The 24277-nt window shown below is 43.7% G+C and overlaps 1 protein-coding gene across 23 annotated transcripts in view; it reads right to left on the bottom strand.

Moving 5' to 3' along the window:
- cac (calcium voltage-gated channel subunit cacophony) overlaps window positions 1-24277 on the bottom strand; it is a 108792-nt gene that overhangs the window by 81429 nt on the left and 3086 nt on the right. The window lies entirely within an intron of this gene.

Here is a 24277-nt window from a genome sequence, read left to right on the forward strand (position 1 = left end):
GAAAGAAATGTTCGTCGTGGCCAACCAACTTATCTCCTTCCCACAATTTTGTCGCTGGGTACTAGTCGCTATCGAAAGTGACTTGGCTCCGTATATAGTCAGACAACGGCCTACCATGTGGTTAAAACTTCTTCGTTGTTCCGTCTAAGCGATTCTCAAAGTTGACGAACGTTTCAACGGGATGGAAATATTTCGAGATGCTATCTCCTTCCTTTAGGAATACGATGTTTACAGCCGCTTCGTCTTCCCAGGGAAAAACGTTAAAAAGCGTTCAATGTTTTTCCTAACTGAGACGCTTTCGTGGAATATTTTTCAGCACGAAAACCAACACTCGGAACTAATTCGCGATACTTTAAGAACCTGCGTTACAAGCAAAGTACCTTCGGGTTAAAAATATCACAAGCTTAATTATCAACAGAGCGGACAACGGAAGAGTTATATGCAACGATGCGTAGATATCGTTTTATGAATTTTTTGGGGTCAAGACGATTCTTCGCCGGAGTTTATCGGGGTAGTTAAAATAAAAGCGAAGGTCGGGCAGACAGACCGATTATCGCGATGTCCACGGCCTCGATAATTATAATTTATAGAGACGGAGAAAAGAGGAAAGAGTGAGTGGCCACCGTAAATTCCATTTTAGTCATCTGTCGCCACGCAAACCCTTGTTATCCTTATGGATTTTTCCCCGAGCCTTCTCTAAAGTGTGTTCCATTTATTCCAGCAACTTAGTTTCTTTATACATAGTCCCATCCTGGCCATTTGTCCTTATTACGTTTCATAGCGAACCCATGTGCAAGCGGCCGTATGTCCTTCGTCTGCTTTCAGCTTAAAAGGAATCGAAAACGAACCGACGTCAGCCAGGGCAAAGCAAATATTTTGCTGCAAGCACGCATCGCAAATTTCGATCTTTATTGGTCGTCGACCGATCGTCGAATCGATATCGGCGTACTTCTTTAATTAACCGTCCTTTTCAAAGTTCCAACGTTCGTTCGAAAATTATATACGTTACCCACGGGGTTCGAGGTAACAAGTAACTGGCAGAATCCACGGTTGCGTGCATCCGGCAGCTTTGAAATCTCATTAAGAGTTTCTTCGATTTCCGCTATAAGTAAATTGTATCGAGGATCGCTATCGCGACGCGCCTCGTTCCGACATTACGCGAGCGCTACTGAACACGGCCGTTGTAATAAAAATTCCGAAACAACGGGTATAAAGCTTTTTGATAAAAACGACGGAGTTTCCGAACCAAGCGCTTCCCGATGAACGAAAAATTATTCGATCCGAACAATGATCTCGACAAAGGCAGCTGTACGTGATTTTCAGTTTGATTCGGACGCCAATCGGTAGATCGAATCGCGGCGCGGAATATTCATCGACGATGATTTCCGCGCCAACACACGTTATTTGCACCAGCGAATTAATATCTGGCTCTTCCATTGCCCGCGCAAAATGAATTTCAATCCATTACACGTATAACCAACTTACGTCCATCTATCCGAAAGTAATAGTCATCCAATCGTAACCGCACTGTCGATAATCTCGAACGCCAATTTATCCATTTTTAATTGTCATCGTACGACGAGTATCGAAACGTTGAAACGTTAAAAACGTTAAGAACGCTGTCCGTCTCGTTGTAAAGCTAATCTCCATTTTCTCGTACTCGTTATAATTTCAAACTTATTTACGCGTCTTTTAAATACATTCTCGGAACGTTTATCGAAATTCGTATCATATTTATATTATATTTCCCATACTCGACTTCTCTGTCGAAACGTTGCAAAATATCAACTTTCTCGTTTATTTTCTCCGTTTTCATTGGAAATTCGCGTATTTTCTATGTTGCTAGTCGTAAAGTTGCATGTAGCACGGAATATACCAGTGCTGACAGTCTGTCACCGCGTCGCTTTGTCAATAACAGTGCAATCGACGTTATATGGTGGCAGAACTACCGGACAACAATGCGCTAATCTACGCTCGTAGACCTGTCCCGGCAACGGCTTTCGGCAGAGTAACGAGGAAGGCATCGAGGCGTGTGCGTCGACAGAATTCGCGCGAATATTTATCGAACGCACGGTGCGATTTTAATATCTAGCATAAAACGTACTTCAAACAGCGACGTATTTCCTTTTAAAGCTCGAAGAATCCCTACGAATCGCGAAAGAAACCTTTCCTTTCGGTCGAAGAAATCGCCGTTAAAAATAAAAGAAAAAAATGTTACGCTCCTTTTCACGTTCTACCGTTTGTTCGTTCGAGGTTTCATTTGATTAGAATTTATCATAGTGGGTCTCGTTCCGGCGGAGAGCCGCTTACGATTTTAGTAAGACCACCCAGTACATTTATAGGTACTGTCATCCCCACCCAGCCACTTCATTCCCGCCGGTCGAAATTTTAGGGTAGCAACCTGTTGCTAGGCACCCCTGGGAACTCTTATCCCACCTCTCTGTTACCCGGCAACCCCTGATACCCCCTCTCTGCCCGCTCGTCTGTACATCAACCCTCCTCCGTTGACGTGTACAGAATATCTGTAAGGTCTCCCGGTTCGTCTCTGTCCCATCTTCTCTGTTCGAATTCGTTGCCACCTCGTTCTTCCCCCAACTTCTTTACGGCTGTTGCAAATTTATCTTCTCTCTGGACGTCCCGCAGCGGCAGGGAAACTGAATTAACGAAAATTTAGATAACTTACGATGCAAATTGCCGCGATGTATTCCGACGTTACGCTGTTCCTGGATTATTCGAATTCGAGTGCGGTCGAAACGCGTAAAATTCGATTTAATTTCAAACTCGTTGCAAACGCATGATATTTTATCACGTTCATTTCGATTATGCCGTGTTAATAGGATTCTAACGAGTTTTACTCGGTTTAAGGTTCTGATAGTTTATTGCAGCATCGTGTGTCTATCCTCGTACGACATCATCGTACCACGCGTTAGCGTTTCCTCTCGCCACAGACACCGAGCTATATTTTCACCAACTTTACGCTTTTTCCTCCAGTTACCCTCTCACCCTCCCCTCTCTCTTACCCACCTCGTTTCTTATTCTCACTAGCTTTCCTTTCTCTTCCGGCGACATTTCCTCACCCGGAATACCGTTTTATTTGCCCCTCCTAGCCAGTTTTCCTTCCCTTTTTTCCCCGTTCCTTAGCCTGGCTCACGGATCCGTTCATTCGGCTCGTGTACACTAGCCGTGGGAAATCTAATAACGAATCGGAGGGATCGAGCGGTTCGCCGTGAAATTAGTTCCATCGTAGAGCCCTCGCGTAAAACGTTGTCGGGGGAGCTGGTCCGAGGCTGAAATCGGGGTTTGAAAATCCCTTCGAGGGCTTCGTGATAACGCCGACGTTAGGGACGAGGAAAGAAAACAAATATACCCGAGCCCTCGTTGTAACAGAAATTCCTCCATATCAATCGATCTCTCGTGATCGCAGAGCCACATATTGCCTGTACGATCCTCGTTAATCTTTCGACGGTGCGTTCGTCGCGAGACTCGGCTCGCTCTCTCTTCGTTTATCCGTACGATCGTGACAGGATTGTTCGTCGTAACGGCACTCTGTTTGGCGAGATGCCTGGAATTTCAAACGCGAACGTATCGCCGTGTAAATCACGAGTTACCAACGACGAAGAAGGGAGAAATTACGTTTGCATTTGGGGACGTCGCCTTTACACGAATTTTACAGCGAAACATATGTTTCGATAATTACGAATTCTGGGACTCGAAATCTGGCTAGGCTCGTCCAACCATTTTTCCATCGCATTCCATTTCGATTTTACTTCCATAAGATGCAACATTCGTTCACTTCGTATAGTGCATGCAGTTATAACGGCGAAGTTCAGACCACTACAGTCAACGAGGAAAGCTGAAATTCTACCGAGGCTTTGAGCGGAAAGTTTCGGTCAAGAATCGACCGTATATGTTACCTGCCATGGAGAAGCCAACCCGACGATCATATTTTTTTTTTTTTTTTTTTTTTTTTTCTTTAAATTGGAGGATGGAAGCCGTTTCGAGGATGACAAATAATGCTGGAACGAAGATAAGGCGACGCGATGTGTCTCGCAAGAAGAATTGCTCGCAAAACGAATTGTAATACATCTGGAGAAACGAGACAACCTTTTTTCCCAATATGATAATTTTCCGTTCCAACGAAGAAGAGGGTGTATCACATCCGGAGACAGTTATTCCTCCTACGTGTTTCGATTTTTCTATTTAAAACAAAAAATCTCATTATACTCGCGACAATCTAATATAGTTCGCACAAGAGATACGACACAATAGGTACATTCGCGGAAACACGCTAGAATTATCTAGTCATTGGTCCGTTATTTTCACCACTATCCTGCTTCTGCTTCGTCCACGTTCCATACCCTTTCTCTCTTCTTCTCCTTCGCTTTGTCCCTGCGCTGGCTCTATATTCCTCTCGCTAATAGGATTTAATTTTCCTTCTCTCCCGATCGTCGACCTCGTTGACTATTAACGCGCAAGAGGAAGATCTCCCGGTTGGAATCTCGTAGAATCCGTTCGTTTACCATCCTGTCGGTGCATCCGACACCTACGGAATGAACCCACCCATAGATCGGTGGAACACAAAGCGCGACGCACACCATTAATCTCTGCATGCGACGGAAAGTTTCTACGAAAGTCTGTCTCTATCGCGCGCGACACGGTCATCTCTTGGCTCGCGTAATTCAGCTCGGATTCCCGTCGTCCGAAAAGAAACAAGCGCAACGATCGATGCAAGGAACGCGCGTAATTCCGCGGCGAATGTCGTAGGTTCGTGTCGGTGAATCTCGAACGGACACGCGTAAAGCAAAGCTGTCTCTTGAGACGCGTCACGCCAGATGTCCACTAACGACGTATTATATAACGAACGATATCTCGAGAATACGAGCGTGATACGCTGCGTTTTCACGCAAATTGATAAACAGCCTAATAACCCAACGAATATTCGAAGATAACGAAGACCGCCCAAAGATACTTGGAAATCGCTTTATACCTAGTCCTTCCGCGATACATGCTTTGATATGTGAATAAATTTTATTTTTCTTATCGGGGTGGCTCTTGGATCGTATCGCGGATGGCTTGGAATCGTAAGAGAGATACGCGTCAGTCAGTGCAAGTAATGGAAGGAGAGTAAACTGTAATCCCTGCAAAACCATACTCGAGTACAAGAGTCAACAACGATGAAAAGATTTCCAGAGGGTAGACGCAAGAAGCGAATTGCTGGAGAATCGATGTAGAAGAATGGGAAAGCTTCCCGGTTTCTCGATGGATCTGCGATGGTCTTGTCTGCGCGGATGGGACGCGTTCAACACATCGATATTCGAGAGTTTCGCACGCAAAACGAAATTAAGTGTCAGCGGCCGTGATAGTTTCCGGGATGTCGCGTCTCCTTTGGCACGATCGATTTCTTTTTCTCTTTCCTCTCCCTTCGTTTTAATTCCCTCGCTTCCGATTATAATACATTGTCGATTGTAATATATAATCTAAAGATTTAGTGCTATCGAGTTCCTTTTACGATCGCAATTTGGAACAACATTGCCGCCATTATTCGTACGATAAGATAGAAATGGATTTGTGGTTGTCGGGTTTCATACAGATACGCATAGAATAAAAATGGGAAAATATAATAATAAAATAAATAATACGAGCGAGAAAGAGCGATGACACTTTTCGCGGAAACGACGATGCTAAACGAAATCACAGCGTTAAAAATATCTGGGTACTTTCAACTTAGCCCTCAATTTCCGGTGAAGTGGACTTTCATAAAGGCCTTTTTGATAAAATGAAACGTAGACGAGGACAGTTTTAATTTCGATAAAATCCACTTGGCTCCTCTACGAATTGGAGATACGCGTCAGTTTCAAAGAATGTTGATTTTCTTTGTACTCGGTTGGTCGAACGCAGCAAAACGCTCGAATAACGAAACGATATTTCTTTCCTCTGTTACATGTATTCTAACGTGAAAGTGGAAATGTTCGTATTATATATTGTATCGTTGATATTTCGTTGATCGATACGTTGAGATTAATTCTTTCTTCGAACGTAATTTAACGGACAAAGCATTTCGTTGCTTAGCGATAAAAGCTGCTGCTGCCACAAGAACACTCGAAAACGAACAACGACAATATCGATTTTTCGCCGATACGATACCACCTAGCTGCCGGTCACTAATTCACACTCGTGCGTTTCTTTCGCTCGAAATTTTTGCTAGACCGCTGAAAGGGAAGCTGACGCTTTTATTGCGTTTCGTCGCGACCACTTTTATGGTTTTCATAAAACTAACAGAGATAGTGCATGAGAGTTTCCTATGAAAGGGAACATAAAACCATAAGATATTCGGAGAACCCGAGCACATTGGTACGTCGAGCGATTTTCGAGGAACAATCGCGAGGTAAAAGCGTCGTACTTTTCGCGTACGACTCGTTTCCTCCACTTGTTTTATATTTTTCCGCGTCGTAAACTTGTCCTGCAATGTTCGTATCACGAAGAGTCGAATAGAGTCTATAACGGAGAATCGAGGCGAGCGTTCCGCGTCGTCGCGTCGCGTCGATCCATCAAGAAATTCGTATTACATTCGAAGTATAAAGCACGGAAGATTAATGAAGTTCGACTAGTACGGATAAGGAATGCCATGACGCAGCTCGCACCACTTTGGCGCGCTTCCATGCAATTTGCAAGAGAGCAACAACGAATCTCGTCGCCATCCTCCATTGTAAATCCTTCGTACTTACATACGTACGCTCCAGATCGTCCTATAGAAAGCTATAGGAGCCAAGTCGATCGCATCGCAGAACCGTCTCTCCGTTTAATTGCGGGAAAAATACGCGTTCTGCCAACCAAGACGTCCGACGTTCTCGTTCGATCCGTGCGCCTTCTACGCGAGGGAAAAATCGCTGACGATGTTTCTTCGAATTCATTTTCCGCGGTCGATGGTCGAAGAAAAGGTTGGCGAAGGATTATTCCTCGTAACTATTTATCGAAGTACATATTATCGGAGGAGCCATTTCCCATCCAGATTAGATCCAATGGCAATCGGATAATATCGATCGTATCCTTCGTTACGAAGCGGATTCTTCGCCGAGTCGAAGGATCGTCGAGCTGCCGTGACACCGTTTAAAAATGTATATGCGTCTGGAGCGCGTCGGTGTGGCAGCGAAACAGAAATTGATCGAGGGCGGTCGGTTCGATTGGTCTCGAGTTGTTCACGGCAACTTCAAGTACGTTCAAATAGCCGAGGATTTTATCATCGACACCGATTCTTGCGAATATACGAGTGCCGCGGGACATATAGAAGTCGGACTGGTAGCCAGCGAGAGATTGGCAGCCTATTGTCGGATCGTATATGCAGACTTCAATCGGAAAAGCTATTTCCCGATCGGATTCTACGGGTACGGGCCGAACGAACGATCGAATCGAACGGTCAGTCGGTAGGAGCGCAGTGCGCCACTATTCTGCTATTAAATTGACTGACGCGGTCGAGCTTTCAAAGCTAACGCGCGATATCAGAGGAAAAAAAATATATGAAATCCTGGAAGAAACACGAGGAGAATCCACTTTCAGAGAAGCAGCCGAACAAACGGATCCTGCGTGGCATTCAGCCTACCGATCGATTTCGCATCGATGTACCTTTTATAGAGCCGACCGTACCGGTAAATAGAAGCGTCGCGCTTCTCTATTGTCCTTCGTTTTCCACATTTTCGCTCTTCTTCTCGTTCCTCGTGGAAAATTCAAGGCACTCTAACGAATAGCAAACGATCGGCTAACTCCTACGTGTCAAAGGCTAATTGCAAATGAAATCAATGAAAATCCGTGACGACCCAAATTTCCCGATTCCTTCTATTCTGAAATTATTTCCAGATACCGATAGACGACGGAATTCTTCGATATCGAGACGTTTCTATCTCGAGTTAAACTGCCACTTAATCGAGTTTACGTGCATCAAAGCTTCGCAACGATGGCCAGCTCGAATCTTGTCGAGTCGTGGAATCTCGGAGTAACTTCATTTTGTCCCCGGCCACCCTTTATTGCCTCGCTTTCGGTAAACTTCCGCCGTCTTTCTTGCTCGTTCGATTAAGACAAGGAATCGGTAAATATCAATTATCTCTTCGTACTTTAACGGTTCAACCTTTCGTTTTATCCGTACCAAAGCTTCGCTATTAGCTTATCGCACTTGCTGTCCATATCAATCGACGTGTTCCACTATCGGTAGCCTAACGAACGGCGATAAAAGCGAAGAGCTATCGATCACCGTATCGCACTTTTTAACCGTAATATTGTTCGCATTCGTCGAGATTGTGGTAATTTGCATTCGCGTCACACGATCCAACTATTACAACATAGGGGACAACGCTGTAAAAAGTGTCGTAAAAGCACAATGTTCTTAGATGGTCTCCGAAGCGTAAAGAAATTACAACGCCATACCAACTTTTGTAAACTTTTTACGATAAGAAAAGCTACTCTCATTTCCAGGACGGCGTAAATAATAAAGTAATCACCGCTAGCTCGCTGCTCGACAGCCAACTCTGATCACGATAAAACACTCTTTTCTCTTTTCACTTCTAATTTGCTACGATCTTAAAATCGGTTCGCGTTTTAAGGACAATCGAAGTTTCTCTTTCGCTGTATCGTTACCTGTTCAACGATTTTCTTCCATTCCAGTCGGAATAATTAATGCTTAAAACGCACGATACAAAATTGCGAAGTTACCGATTCGTGTTTTATAAAATCATAAAGAAAAACTATCGTTTGTACGTGCAGAACATGTAAAGCGTTAGTCGTACAACGTAACTTCTGATATATTTGGAATACTTTAACGTTATTCTATATACGTGGAAGAAAATAGTAGCTACGATTGATACGAAGATATTCGAATTTTACCACGCAAAGATCGATGAAACAAGAAATAATCATGGACGTCGATACTTTATTTCCCGACGGAATGAATTATACTTTATTAGAGTAATAGATCGTACGTGTATGTATCGAATATATGATTTATTAATATAGTAACGCGTGTGTGCGTAGGGTAGGTGTACGAAAGACCGACGTTTCATCGTATTTGTATAATGTTGGAAATATCTGGCAACGTAATATCGTTGGTATTACGCCAGGGACAAGACACGCGTTTATGAATTACCCTGTATACAACGGTCTGCGATCGAGGGGTGAAACCGACTAGTAATCGCGTCGAAAGTAAACGAATTTCCATAACGGGCGTGTAACGTGGCAGGTTGTTCGAGCACGTTGATGCCACGTATCCAGCGAGTGAAACGAAAAGTGGCAGGAACGCTGAACAATTCCATTACGCGGCGGCCGGAACCTTCGTTCCCGAGATATTATTGACACGAGTAAAGGCGATTGGAAATAGCATAGGTGGTAAGAGGTATTATGGCCGCGTAACATCCACACGCTTTCCAACGATAAGCGTGGAGAGGTCGAGACGCTCCGCTTTCACGTCGAGGCGAGGGTTTCGTTCCCTGCCATTTCCTATACCTTTCGTTACCAGACCATCGCGAATAATCGACCGAGAGTCCCGTTAGATCGCTAACCACCGTTAGAGCGCGATTAAACGCATTTGCATGGCCACGTTGTCGCGCACTTTCGTGAAATTCCCTGCTCTTCTTCGCTTCTCAAAATCTGTCCAAAATATTTGATCGTTTCAAAGATAGTTGTCAAAGTTATCGAAAAGAATAGTTAATCGTCAAATATCAGTCTGTTATTTTATATACGCTCTCGTCGTTGCTTTAAGATCGCGGAAACTGACGAATAAAGCTAGGCGATGATTACAAACGAGGTATTATATCGGTGACGGGATTTAAGGCAGCGAACGCTCCAATCGATCGTTCCTAATGCAACAACGAACTATTATTCTGCCGCATTTGACTCCTTCTAAATACCTTCCTTCTCCTTCGAACTAAAAATTTCGCAATCTTCGATTTGGCACACGATCGGAAAAATTGATAATTTTTCTTTAGTCAATCGCGTTAGAATTTAATCTCGAAATTAAGATTAATAATCTGTGGAAGACACGATGTCTGCGTTGAAATAATATTATGTGATATTTATTAAACAAAAATTACAGGAAATATAAGCGAGTGTTGTGGAACGTTGACGGTTGGCTAGTTATTCTCAGACTGACCGACTTAGCGACCCATGGCCCCTGAACAGATTTTGAACCTCACTCTCTATGTGGTAACGAGCGTGACCTGTGTAGATGCCTGTGTGGCGGCACGTGTCACGGAACCTTCCAGCAGCTTCGCGATACAAAGCGCCACGCCGTCGAGGCGCGACACCGACGTGCCCAATGTGCCATCCATATCCTTACGCTTCTTCGGCCGAATTCTCGGAAGAGCATGCACGCGCCAGCCGCCGCGGTACATCTAACGAACGCACGCTAGTGGGGATATCGCTGGGCAACGAAGGGAAGAATCCGTTCGATCGATCACCTCGTCTGTATGCGATTAATATGCGATTAATATGCTATTAATATGCGTTGTATTCCAACAAATCGTAAACGGTTTCTCGTTATCGAATCGCATCGATGTGATCCACTCTCCTCGGTGTTGCACGGTACAGTCAGACAATCGACTGGTGGAATAACCAAAACGCTCGAACTTTGGCACGCGTGGTTCGAGAAGAAATCACGGTATCGTGGAAATTTCATAAATTAGAAAACCCTTCGACAAAGCGAGTTCCGGGCGTGTTTAATCGTCCTGTTTGCAAAACCCGTTGGATGCGAAATTAATTGCGTTGCCGGGGCAACGGTGCCTAACGAATTTAATGCTCCATAAGCGGCGAGTTAAATTACACGGCTGTATTCTTCTTGATTTCAAGCTGAATAAAACGTGGCCCTTCGAGGCAAACTGCACAGCGCGCCGAGCTACGTTTCTCAAATTGCTTTGCGAAAGGGAATCGACGCGAAATTTCCACGGTGGCCTGGCGTTTTCGAAAAAATCTGCACACTGTGTTTACGCGAGATTCGCTGCGCGATCCGATCCTTGTTCACAGGACCACAGCGTTTAAATATTAACGGTCGACACGTTTTTCACCGTGATCGATCCTCTGCATCGTGTAAAATAATTAAATTGGCAAACGAGATCCAATTGAAAACTGCTGTTCTGAGAAATCGAGAAACAATCACGATCGAACCAGTTCGTTTACGATATAATTGGATAAACGAACGATCCGGACCTTGCAATTCTACAGTTTCGCTCTACGAATTTACGCTTACAACGAGACAGGAAAAACGATCTTTGGCTGGATTTACGATCGATCGATCAAAAATATCGAACGTCTACCGATGTTCGTCGATATCGAAGGTTGTTCGGAACTCGCAGTGTCGTGGAATTATCTATGCGAAGCATGGTCGAAAATTAGCTTATCTCCTGCTGTGAAACGCGCAACAAAAATACCCGGTACAAGGTGTTTCGACGAAAACGCTTTTCACAGGAGAGAAAGCTTGCAAAGTTGCGAAACTCGGTACTAGTGCGATCTTAAATATCTCGCAGAAATGAAAGATCTGTTGCAAAGTAACTAGAATTCCAACCACTACTCGTTTCATATATCGTATTCAGGAAAATAAATATCCGCCAGAAGAAGTACGCACAAAGCTCGAGATTTAATATTCAAATATGCAGAAAGTCTAGCTTCTTATTGAAAATTAAGGATAACGTGGCAGGGTATGATCGGCAGAATAATTAAGAAAATTTTCCAAACAGCGTCTACGCTCGACCGATCGGTGCTATTTCGAGCACGAAATTTCCGAGCGACACGGTAGCTGAAAGAAAAACGTCGAGCGTAAAAGCGGAAGGAAACGAGCCGACCGACACAAGCGGATCGTCACATGCAGTTTATCGGATTTTTTATTACGTTACCGAGACCGGGATCCAATGGCACGAAGGCGTACAACAAGGTCCGACAACAAGACTGGACGCGGACAGACTTCGAAAATTGTCGGTTTAGCCGATATACAAATTTTCAAGCAGTCAGAAAACGAGATAGATGTATCGGCATCCTGTTGCTTCGCTGTATCCATATCACCGTCGATGGGAAACGATGCGTGGTAGTTGTGCGTTCGCGACAACGCTCGTCTCCCTCTCTCTTTACCTCTGCCGCAATCAGCCAGTCAAATATCGCCCGATCGATAGTGTCTGGGTCAAAATAACAAGCACCTCCGATGCTCGCGAACGAGCGGCACCAAGAATCCGAGTATGATTAAAGACTATATACTCGGCCACCCAATGCGCGATGGGGTCGTTATTCCATTTCATCTCCGCGGTTCATTATAGTAATTGCTTTCTTGTAATTGTATAGCAATGGTTGGCTTGGTTTTCTTGGCGATGCTCGTACACGTATGTAAGGAAACATCCTTTGACAAAGTATCGACGATACGATGTTCCAATCATGTTGGAAAACATACGCTATACAAACGCTATATATCATATCGTTAAGGCTCTTCCATTTAACATCAGGACGACGCGAAATCGCTACAGGAGGGTGGTTTTAGAGAATTATAGGTTTAAAAAATTGAATCAACAGTCGCGATGGTGTGCTATTGGTTGCGTAACGTCTCACCAAAGATTGGTTTGTTTAAAAATTGATCGATTCTCGATAAACTACTTTCACGAGATCGCATTAACGCGTTTACGTTGAAATAGTTTTATCGGATCGAGCAACAGCTCCACAAACTACATTTTGTACGTCAGAACGGCAAAGAATGGAATAGAGTGAAACATCGAAGGGTGAAAATTTAACACATAATATCGTTTGGCGCGGAACAAATTCTCGGATGAGTATCGACTTCGGCTCGGCGCAGGAAGCTTGCAACACTTAAAAAGTAAAGCCGGCACGACACGCAAATTTGACTAATTATAAAGTTAGCTTATGAACGTCATCCTAGTTATTATAATTTTGGCAATGATGGTTCCGTAACGAGGTATGAGGCATAATTGCGTTTGACGCGACTTTGCAAAATGAGTTGGGAAATGCGATTAAAAACGTTGCCTGCATGTAGCTTGATAAATTACGGAGCTGAATAGATAGGCGCGAATGCGTGTGGCGCAGCGCACAATTAAAATGTAGCTTAAAGCGAAAGGATCGATACTCCGTGCACTCATCAAAATCAAATTAAAGTTTATTATCGTTCATCCACCTCGTGGTATCGATTCGTCGGAATATTTTAGTCAAGTTCTTCGAAAGAGAAAACGATAAGGAAGCGATGAAACGGGACATCTATACTCGTTTCAGCGGTTCCTTTAATTAACAGAAGTTACTACTCGTTAAAATTCGTTCGTGTCGGAAAGCCCGAGTATCTTGCAACTCTTCCACGAATTTAAATCTACATCGTCGAAACTATCGGGACCGAGAAACAAGAATATAACGAGAATAAAAACGAAATAACAGAATTATTTTTGTCCCTACCTCCTTTAAAACTTTCCTTCGCTTTATATTTTACCCAACACCTTCTTTCCTTTAACGTTTATTTAGCAGCCGCGTTTCAAAATATAAATTTACATAAACATTCGCTTGCGCGACGGAAGATTTCTCGCGATATGGAAAACGATTCTCGTATCTTTCGCCTGGTTTATTGAAAACGAAGACGCCAACTTTTCTTCCTCTTCTCTTCTGCTCGCGTACGAAGAGCAACAAAACTTACACGGAAGTTCGTTCGTGTCACTTTTCACGAAACGAAAGTTGACGAAAGATATTCTTCCCGTCATTGTTATTCTCAAAGTTGGGGGAGGTTTATTGAAAAAGAGAAAAAAGAGAAAAACAAGGAAAGAAAGGGAACCGGAGTTGTGACAATCGTGACTCTTTCGTGTTCGAAAAGTCAGAAACACAGAAGTAAATTACGCGATCTTATCAACGATGTAGGTAATTCGAATAATCCTTCAGGGGAAGAATGGAACGCGAGATAAAGTATACCAGAACTTTCCGTCGCTTAATTGCTTTCGACGAAGAACGAAAGAGACCGGTAAAGATCGATCGAAGATAAATAAAGATGTAAAGAATATAAAGATAAAGAATAAAGCGTTCTAGGCAAATTGAATGGAATCACGGCAACGATACAAGACGCTAACACGAAGCGAGTCGAAATTACCCTTAATTTTTATTCATTCACAGACGCTCGCAGCAATTTATCGCCGCATCGTGAGAAATACTTGCAGCCGAAACGTTTTGTCATGAACTGTGATGGAGGAACGTGACCAGCATTTTCAAGTAATTTACTAAAAATGTAAGACACGGCCGCTTGTCACGGATTCTTCGAAAAAAAAAAAAAAAAATTTATTCGCAATAACAGCAAATTTCGTATATCTCTGACAGTGAAATTTTATTGGGAAAATTTCATTTGGAAAATTTCGTTTCGTTGTTTGGTCTCGAAGGCTTCCAGGAGAATAGGTAAATCCAATACGGATCGGCAAGTAGTACGAGCCACGTACAAGTCAGACCCGACGTGAGGTATATTTAACGACTCCGCGTATCGATTTTTCTTATCTAAACGATTCCTTATCGTCCGTGTATATGTAGAGAATAACGAGGGGATGCGTTTCGTTTCATATACAAAAAATTATGTTCGATACCAGTATCGAAAAGTCGAATAACCGATACGAAGAGAAAGAATGGTCGTTGTATCCAAACGGACAATGGGGGAACAATTCTCTTAATAAAAATAAAAGTGTATGTCTTCTATCAAGATATCGCTGTACCCATTACGTCAGGAATAATATCGCCAAGGTAATTGATCATTTTCCAAGACTTAGGTTGAAATTACTCGAAGAATATCCTAGTCGGGATTACAAAAATGGAGCAAAAGATTACGCAAGATTAAATGGATTTCGAGGTCCTGCCAATTCCCCGCTAGATTGCTGGTTTCTTCCTTTTTTTTTTTTTTTTGTCGAATCGATACTTTCTATTAAAATTTTATAACTTGGCTCCGAGAGATATTAAACATCGTACTTCCATTCAAGACTCTCTATATATAAAGTTTCACCGTTACTTTTATCGTTGTACATGCGATCGGAAGATCAGGATCCGACCGAACTGTTAATAAACGAGCGGAAGCAAGATCATCGATTAGAAATGGCGTGATACGCGAGTCTCGTGTCCGCTACTGGTAATTAGTAGCTGCGGTAGACCTCTTACTCGAAATCACGATCATCGACGATTTATTCGACGATGAAGTTTCGCGCTACGCGAAATCAAGTCGATCGATGACAGAAATTTTAATTAAACGCAAAGTACACTGAAACGAGACCTAGACGAAGAACTTTTTAATTACGTGTTATACTCGTAGAGAGCTAAACCGATAGAAGGTATTTCCATGCAATTTATAGGTAGATTTAGCGCGTTCGAAGGAAAGATTCAAAGTAGGCTACGTTTGACATCTTTACAACAATGATTACAAAGAGCCGTGAATTATTCGCGCAACCTCGAAAGGTGCAACGAGTTCGCGTTTAACACGCAAACGTGCGACCAATAGCAAATACGATCGTTACCGTTATTTACAGGAAAATTGTCCATCAACCTGGCTGCCCTATATGCAGAAATAGTCGTGATTTCGTTGCTTTTCTTTCGTAATTCGCGTGACTAATCGTTCGTTGATTCCACTGCATTTAATTGGCCGATCGACAGAGTTCGCGTGAATCGCACGTCGAAATTCAATTAAATCGACGCGTTATTAAAGTAGCGTGTTGGAAAATCTCGCAAACTTCAACTTGGCTAAAGACTGAAAAAGCACGATCGAACTTTTCAATTTAAACGTATCGAGTGTCTCGGCGAAGTTCAGTCAAGATTTCTTCCAAGAAGTTATTTTATCCAAAGAGGGCCACCTTCCCTGCAATTTCCTGAAGTACAGGTAATCATGAAAAACCATCCCTTTTCATTGTCCGTGTTACCGTCTATGCGCGTTTCGTTTTATCACGGGAGATTCGTCATCCGATAAAACCGAATTAATGGCGTCTCTCGCCTAAAAGGAGGATCATTTAGCAAAAGTGACGCGATGCCAACGTTCTCCAGACGTAAGAATCCATCTTTATTGGACACTGTACGAAGAAACTCACCTTTCATCGTTCGAGTAGTCCTTTAATTAAACGAGGCAGAGTATCTGCCGTTGAAGTTAATTTTCTTTCTTTAAGCGGATTATCGAGTAACTTTGCAAATTGCGGTAGACCTTAAATTCCGTCGCGTTAACGATATTTAACAGATCTGGCGACGAGGACGAAAATGAATTTCGACGCGGCGTCTAGGAAATGGGTTCGCGCGACCGGAGCAAAGGACCTTCGTTTAACGATCGCTGCACACGCCGATACACGTGGCAAATTTGCATGGAAAGCCTGTTGCGTAGGTAACGGACAATTTTCGCTCGTAACATGGTTACCGCGTTATCGGAGAATCATAACGCGCAACGTTAATACCCAAAGAAATAAATCTCGTCCGACTAGAAAACGATGAAACGTATTTCGTATTCGGGGCATCCTGCAATTTAACGCGTATATCGCGCTCGCGATAATTAACGACGATTCCTTCGATCGTACATTTGAATACGTCGCGGAAGCTCGATACGATTCGGGTTAAAACGAGGAGACAGAACTAAGCCTAGCAACAGGTGGAGCCGGCGACTCTAGCTCGTTGCAGACCAACGGGCGCAAACGAGCCCGCGAGTAATCGATAGTAATTATCCACTCGCTCTTGCACGTAAATATCCTCGAAAACAAGCTACGCTGTTCCTGCTCCTCTTCGTACCAATCGGACTACTTACATCCTCGTACCCTCGGTTCACCTTCGACCGACGTCCTCCGGCTAACGCTAAACGATACTTTGAATTTCAAACGAAAAAAAAGAAAAGAAGATACCTGATCATCGACTCGATCGGCGAACAATATATTAAATTAGATCGTTTAGCGGGCATTTTATATGTCATCGCCAAAGTAACGAACCAGTCTTCGGCGAACGAACGAACGAGACGCTCGATAAGAAGCAGATATCGTACGATTTGTCTCGTGAGGGCGAACGAGAATGTCCACTCGATATCGTTTTCACAAAGTTCGTGTCTTCTTATAAAGAGGAAAGGTATAAAGCCCTCCGATCGAGTTTCCATTCGGGTATCTCTAGAACCGAACGACACGTTCAATTTTCTTCGAACGAAAATAAACCGACCCGAGAGTTCCTCCATCAAAAATCATTATATCTCGTCTTTCCTGTCTCGGAATAACGAGACTACGTAACTGTCACGTAAACTTAAGGGTTGGTCGATGAAATAAAATAGCTGAGTCGTAACACAACTATTACTTTTGTTTTAATTAAACTTTATTACGAATTCAGCAATCACAATGTAATACACGCTGAATTAACATAAATCACAATTCACTCCAACCATGTTATGTAAGACTTAGTTACACCGATACGTTAAGTACGCGACTGTTATAAGGGTAGAGACCGGTAAAGAAACGTTGACTGTTCTAAGGATACAGAATAACTGAGTCTTACTGACGATACCGTGTCTGAGGAAGGCTAGGGGTGGGTATGTCTAACTACACGGGACTATCGGATTTGTCGATGACAATTTTGGTTAAGGAAGCGAGGACAGTAGACATCGTCTCCGATTGGATAATAAGACGGTTGGTGGACCAGGAAGGGTCTTAGCCGCCCTCGCGAGAAACTTGCTAACGGAACATACCAGATGTGAAGAAAACCAACTTTCTATGCTAACACGTGGTAGACAATAAACGTAAAAGGGAATCTAAGACAAGAGATACTCGCTTGGTCCGAAGGACCTTAACTATGAAAATTCCAAGACCTCTGGTGGGTACTTAGGACTATCGAGGGTACGCGCCAAGGATGTGCACACATCTGAGTGCCATCCTGCCCGCGGTGTGTGGCCTGGTCTCTGATGAGAATTGACGTTACATAACCATCGGTTCGACCATCGGCCCCATGCCGAACGAAATCCCAATCGTCGAATACGTTATTCGTTGACTCTTTCTCGACGAAGAGCCCGAAATTCCACGAAGAAATTTTACTATTCCAAGCGATTCGCATCTTCCGACTGAATCATCACTGACTCCACTTGCTTCTAGAATTCCCTGCACGCTGAGACTGAAAGGTTGATAACGATCCTTAGAGTTCCGATACGCTTGCCTGAATATAAAACGATCCGGTCTAAAGGAAGATAAAAATAGTGGCTGGTACGCTTGGCTCACTTCGACGCGGTAATTCTTGGTATTATATTTCAATTATATCTTTTACTCGATCAGATCTGGATCGAATCCGTATTATCCGAATAAACTGACTGTTACGTCGGGCGACACTCTACCTAGACCAGGCCACGTACACTCAATAGTCTTAAGGACCCATCGTAAATCTCAGGAATTCGCTAGCCAGGGTCCTTCAGACCGGACAAACATCGTTTTTCTAAATCATTTTCTAAAGATTATCGTCTACTACGGCTTGACACGGGAAAGTTAGTTTTTCTCGCGTACGATGCTTCCCACTAGCAACTTTCTATCGAGGGCGGCTAAGACACCCTTCCTAGTCCACCGATCTTCGTTTATCCAATCAGAAGTAATGTATACTGCCCTCGCTTTCCTGACCAAAAATGTCATGAACAAATCCGATGGTCCCGTGCGCTAGACACACCCATCGCTAGCTTTCCTCCGACACAGCATCGGCACTGTAAATTACTTATTCTACAACGTTAGAATAGTCAACATGTCAGTACCGGTTCGGTTCTGTCTTTTCCTTTATTGCTACGTCAACTATAACAAAAACTCTAAGAGCCTTGCTCGATCACCAACGAATATCGTGCCAGTGTATCGCATCTCTATACGCTAAATCATTGTCGACGATATATATCATAAGCAACGGTGTAACTTAAGTGTTGAAAATATAAATTTTATAACCCTGTTAATCGCAGTGTTATACCCTCTCAAACACCCCTATTATCTTAACGGAAATCAAGGGATCGATCAACTCGTGGTGTCGATTCTTATAATCGTAACGGGAATTTACGATTCCCGTCGACGTGTTTGCTCGCGATTGCGTTTCCCCGCGATTGGTCGAAAATACACTGACAAATACGGAATAGGGAATAGAGCTGGATATAACTGTTCCAATTCGTTGCCACTATTTATGGAAGGACAGCGAGCGCGTTTCGAATCCGCGTGCGGGTTAAAGGTTAAAAAGATGTTGCGGTGAGTAGGCGTATAGGCGAAATGAGAGAACGAAAACTGTTTTCAAGTCGAAATAAATTTAATTAGTACCGTGTCTCTGCTCCGTGAAATAGTTGGCGAATAAAAATCTGCTAAAATACGACGCCAGTATATAAAGTCGAATTATCGATCTCATCACCGCGAGCGAAACTTCTCAACCGTGCTAACGAGTTCCGGGGTGCAAAACGATGCTATAGCGGAATATCCGGTTACGTCGGATATAACCGTTTAACTCGGTCATACGGAATGTTTCGTAACCTAGAGGCTGCTTCACTTTCGCGGATTATGTTAATATCGATTCTTACTATAACGAAGAAACGATGGAAGATGGAGAAAAAGGATCGAAAACGAGTGGACACCGTACGGAGAGACGCGTACTTTCGGTGAACGATTCGAGAAAACGGAAGACTAGAAGAGGGAAGACAAAGGTTAGCAGAGAAAAGCTTAGAGCATATCGCGTAGTACGCAGAGAGGGAGCTGCGGCTACTTCGTGGCTTAAAATGGCAAGGCTCCCTTTGGACATACGATGGAAACTCCATAGTGGCTTTGTGGAGGGACGTTAAATTCGCCGAACCTAATGGAGTCGAACGAAGGCGATGTTTGCGCATGGAACGCTTGCAGTAATGAAACCTTTGACAGGAAAAGCTTCGCCACGAAATAGAACGGTGAAAGGCATACATCTGCTAAATTACTATGATACAATTACGCGAATCACACACGGGGTAAATCACCCGAACCTATACGGAACCGAACGATGTTCCAGCTCTGCGAGGGAATCGACAGAGAGAACTGGAATCCAGTGATACGATTAAATTAATTAAACAAACAATCGTGAAAAAGAATCTGTACCGGATATGAAATTCAGACCTGGATATGGAATCCCTACCGGTCCCGGGCGAAACGAGCCCAGCAGGTAGGTATTGATTTTTCTTAATTATACTAGCGAATGTTAGCTTTAGGCTTCGCGTTAACTCGATAAAACTAACGGTGTCCTTTTACCAGAAATTACACTCGACAATACGATCGACGAGTTAAAGCGAAAATTTCGGTCGTGTGACGCGAAACGATAGCACGCTATCTGCGTATGTTACACTGTTCGCGACGTATTCGTGGAACGTATAGAATGTAATTCCACGAGAGAGAGAAGAAGAGGGAAGAGAAGAAGAGAACGATGGAGAGAGAGAGCGAAGGGAGGGGAGAAGGGAAGAGAGAGAGAGAGAGAGAGGAAATTGCGAGTCGCATTCGTCAAAGGAGTTCGGTCAACAAGGTTCAATAAGGAACTAATTTATAGATAAAAGCGGAAAGAACTTCTTCCGTGAAGCAAAGCGCGGGCAAAAGGAGGAAAAGGAAAATACACAACGGGGTTTCCTTATGCCGGAAGATGATCTCGAAAGAACGGTCGGCGGTCTTCTATCAGCGGTCGTTCGGCTTTCGCGTCAATATCCGTGAAAAAGCGCGGGGATTAAACGAGCGAAAGCTCTTCATAACGCGTTTAAGACAAAGCGTAGACTTTGTACCGCAAGACGTACAAAGCTAAAGAACGTTGTCGCGGGGTTGTGCTCGTTTGCTTTAACTAGTTTCGGAAATTTTCGCGAGAAAGGAATCTGCAGCTCGAACAGCTATTTTCGGCATCGAGTTGTTGCCTGGAAGGCAAACCAAAACGCTCGTCAACCGTCGACTTTTCTCTCGAAATATTCAGCCCTTCGAACGCGCGTATCGTCGAAACGTGACCGATTACCGTGAAAACGGTTGAATATATTCGCGCACATAGTCAATTGATATCGCGAGCTACGTATCGCGTCGCGACAAACACAAAACTACGCGGGGTAAACGGTGACGACTAAATCGATACAAAAATCAATATATCCAGGTGAAGCAGCGGCTGGGCGGGCGAACGTCGCGTACAGTCCGGTCGTGGTTCCCAGGGAATGCAACAAGTCGCAGGCTCCCGCGATCCGGACAGGAGAAAACCCAATTGCCTCGGGCATACCGTGTCACTGCGCTTTTCTCCGCTCCACAGATTCCTATCCTTCCATTGTGATCTCTTTTCTATAACCTCGTACGATCGAAAAATTTCCAGGCCCTGTTCCGTCTAACAACTATGCGGTCGTCTCGACTGCTTTAAAATGGCGATACTGTCATTGACAGCCCACGGTGAAACGATTCCTGTTCCCAATAAATCTATCGCCAACTTTATTCTTAGAGAAACATCGCCTTATAGAATCACGAAACTATGGAAGATTTATATGGATGATAGAAGTTTTAACATGCGTGTAGCGACAGCGACGGGAAACTTGGATCCCCGGGGAGAAATTGAAAAGAGAATGATGGATCATTGGGAGGATTGGGCTTTTCGGTCGAACGAAAAAGAACGAAACGCGTAAACGAGTGGCGGCAGGCGAAACCGGAAGGACGCGTGGATCGCAAACTCGGATTCAGGGGCTGTACGAGCGAACAGTGTCGAATCTGGACTCCCAGGCTCCGTCGATCGATGCCCGGGGCGCGCTGCTATATATAACCATCCCTGCTCTCTCTGCCTCCCTCTCTTTCTCTTATCCACCTACATAGCTCTCGGTCTCTCTCCTTCACCTAGGTTTTCAACCTATGCCACCCTTCGACATAGGACCTGTACCGCTCAGCCCTGCCACCTGGCTTCTCTACAACCAGCGAGCTCCCTTCGAAATTTACCTCCTCGCCTTCCTTTACTTCCTTTTTGCCTTTCTCTTTGCATATACCTCGCCGTTAGAGAATCAAACACGTTGTCCTTTGGACGAATGCGAGTTTTACGCGTTATTTCTTTAAATATATCTTTGCTGGTTGTTACACGCATTTTCTAGTCTTTTCGATATCGATTTAAAGAGCGATACGACGAATAGATGGAAATTACGGTATCAAAGCCTCTAGTAGTTGTTTCTCTACAGATGGAAGATTAATTCTCGATCGAATTGCCTAGAGATAAGCCGGATTGTCCCTAATTACCAATGCCGAATGAACCGATATCATACCGGTAGCAAACAATTTACGCAACGCGTGTGTCCTATTGCGCGCGATTCAAAGCGATTCAAAGACTAAGTTATCCAACGTCCTACCCTTCGAAAACCTTTCGACGAATGCTGCTGGTATTCGAAACGACCAACCAGCTAAATTAGCACGCGACTGACATAAGGTTATCCTAGAACGAAGGACGCATCCTACTCCCATAGTAATCGGCTTGGAGACTAATGCGCAATTTTCAGAATTACGTGTGCACGTTCCAACGTCCAAGCTTCTTTTTAAATAATTTTACGTACGTGTAGATTATCGTACGTGTACGTCCGCTGATTAATCACGCTATTTCGAAGAATCTGCGAATTTTTTACCTTCGTTTTCTTCGAGCAAAAAACGCACGTTTGATTGATCCAACTGGAAAGTTGGGATCGTATTTGACTGGACGACGATGCAGCGAAAAGACAGAACTAGAATAGAGAATTAGAATTTTGTAGCGACAACATCTAAAACTATCAGGTATCAAAGAGTTGATTACAATGCCTGGGCAGCCTTACAATTGCCAATGTGGTTGTATATATTCGTGGCTCTACGGGCGAGTACAATTTCCCATGTAACGGGTGCACGGAATCACGAGCAACCTTTTAACCGCGATTTCAACAATATACGAGGAATAAAAACAGCCGCCGTTTTCTTTGCATTAAAACTTCTGTTTGTCAAAGTTTCGTTTAAAAATGCATGAAATATGAACGCCTCCTCTACCTGCCCGGATTTCTTTGCACTTTTGTTCGCCGGTTGCTTCCACCAACGCGTCGTTCTTTGTTTTATTAACTAAGTTCGTTCCGACTATCCTCCGCGAGAGAAGCAGCAGCTTGAAAATACAACGGGGACGACGCGATCGTCCATTTGCATCGAACGATTGGCAGAACGGTATTTAGATGTCCATTACGATAGAGTGCGTCGTCGTATCAATCGTAATACGGTCAATACGAAATCGATGAAACTCGACAATGTCGCGACTCGCATGAAAATGGAATTTTTTATTGCTTTCGAAAGGTCGCAAAGAGAAACGTGTCTATTCTTTCTTGGCACCCTATCAACTTTGCGTCTACATGAAAACTACGATGTTCGTATTAAGCTGCCGCTTGATCCAATCAATCTCGAACACACAGTGCTATAATACACGTATAATACAGGTATCTCGCTCGTGTACGCTGAAAGGCCAACGAATCGTAACCGTTACGAAGAACCTTTCATCAAGTGATCGATGTAACCGTCGTCCGTGTGTTTTTCCGCTTTTGACACGTCGATAGCAAGAACCAGCGGTATACGAAAAACAAAAGATAAACGCAACAGTTTGCGTGCGAAACTTAGACAGGAAGCGACGAAATAGAAAAGCCGATAGGAAAGTACAATTAGTTTCCACCGCGTGTGAAACTTTCATTTCAATTTCATGCGGGACAATTTTTCGAGGGTCGCGCGCGTTCTCTATCCGCTTATCCTTCGATCGCGCCCTATCGACCATCTAAATAGGCCGAGAAATAAGAAAACGACCAGGTCAAAAATTAGGACGGAATTCGTCTACGATGATCTTTATTTAGACCGGACTCGTACACTTTGTCGAGGTCGTTTCGATTATCGGAGAAGATCTGCGTGTTAACGGACGAACACCTCGTCGCTACCGGATGTTCCAGACAAATTATGTGTGCATGCTTTGGTGCTTTACACGACGAAAGAGAAGAGAAGATCGCAATCACGGGAGAAAAGCTTCGGCTCTCGCGTGCACGCATTCTTCGAACAATTTTTTCCTATGACTTTCTTCTTACTTTCTTATCTACTGACCTGAGATACTATACCTCGAGTTTTCTAATGACCGCGCTCTGCAAACGCGACGTTTTTCATATGCACTGCGTGCTTCGTACGATTTACGAATAAAGATCCTTCGATTTCGATTTAACATGGCTCGTGATAATAATACATATTGAACGACGATTAAACGGATTGAATAATATATTTGTAATTACGAGAAATCCCGATAAACTGCGATAAATTGCGAAACAAAGGACAAAGGCGTAAAGAGATACGTTAGGATT

This window comes from Bombus flavifrons, chromosome 5 (genome assembly GCF_040668555.2).
Source record: "Bombus flavifrons isolate JBK064 chromosome 5, iyBomFlav1_principal, whole genome shotgun sequence".
Taxonomy (NCBI): Eukaryota; Metazoa; Arthropoda; class Insecta; order Hymenoptera; family Apidae; genus Bombus; species Bombus flavifrons.